This window comes from Geospiza fortis, unplaced genomic scaffold (genome assembly GCF_000277835.1).
Source record: "Geospiza fortis unplaced genomic scaffold, GeoFor_1.0 scaffold244, whole genome shotgun sequence".
NCBI lineage: Eukaryota > Metazoa > Chordata > Aves > Passeriformes > Thraupidae > Geospiza > Geospiza fortis.
Genome location: NW_005054370.1, coordinates 3166746 through 3167969, shown reverse-complemented (window position 1 = coordinate 3167969; position 1224 = coordinate 3166746).

The window sequence follows — 1224 nt, the reverse complement described above, 5'->3', positions numbered from 1 at the left end:
AGGCTCCTTTCTCTTTCACTGTCTTCCTCCACAAAGGAGAGTGCTCTGTTCCTGTGGGACTGGAGCCTTGGGAGCAAAGCAGCAATATCCATTAAGCGTTCCTCCTGTGAAGAAACATTGTTGGCCCAACTGAGAGGGAATACTCCCCCTGGATTAGGGAGAGTGTGGGCAGACATAAGCAGCTGTATCAGACATTGCAAAACAATGTACACATCCCTGGGTTTCTGTTGAGATTACTGGCCATAAACCAGTTAGTTCTCTGCGTGGTGCTGTGTGTCACGTGATGTGACTGGATGCAAAACCTCCCCTGCTCATGGGTCTTGGCTGGGAGTTCTCCTGCCTTCTGCAGGGCTGTTTCATGTAGCCCAGATCTAAACTCCTGCCAGCCTGGCCAGGGTTCCAGGGCTGGTGGGACAGCTACAAGAATGCCCTGAGCTGTACAAGTGTGTCCCAAAATAGGCTCTGCCACCCAGTGTGCAAGAGGCCAACCCAAACCCAGAGTTGAGGTATTTGATTTCACCTATTTACAGTTCTGCACTGGATGGCAAATCCACAAAGCCAGCATGACAGCTGTCAAAACTTTTGACTACTTATATATTTTAGCAACAAAAGGCATTAATGTTCATTGGCTACAAGTTACCTAGTTCTCATATCAATTAGTATTCCATCTTCCATTGTTTAATGCTTCTTTTGCTTCCCATGCTAATTAGTCCAGTCTTAGTCTTTCTCTTCTTTTGAGCTGGTGGGTTTCCTGGGTCTGTGGCCACGAGTAGGTGGTCACAATCTGCCCCTGACAAAACTACATTTTACCTGCTTGGAGCTGATTCAACCCAATTGCTGAGTTAGCTTTATTAGTTTCTTCCTTATCTTAGGGATTCTGCCTAATGTCCTTGTAACCCATAAATCCTGCATTCCTTTTTCCCACTATCAGTAGCACAACCTTCTTCCCAAGCTTTAACCTCCCATTAAATCTGAGATCATCGGATCAAGCCTTAAACCTTAACAAGACAATTCTACCAACAAGTAATTCGTCTTTCTAAGACAGCGCTTAGAGCCTATTAGCTGCTCTCTGCTCGGGGACTAAATATCCTTTCTTTTTGTTTAGGTCTGAAAGTACGCAGAGAACAAACAGCAGATAACATCCTTTCTTAAGGCAATTTGTAGGTGTTCAGCGGTGCCGGTGCATGCGCGGGCGGTGCGGCCCCGCTCCGGGCCGGCAGCGGG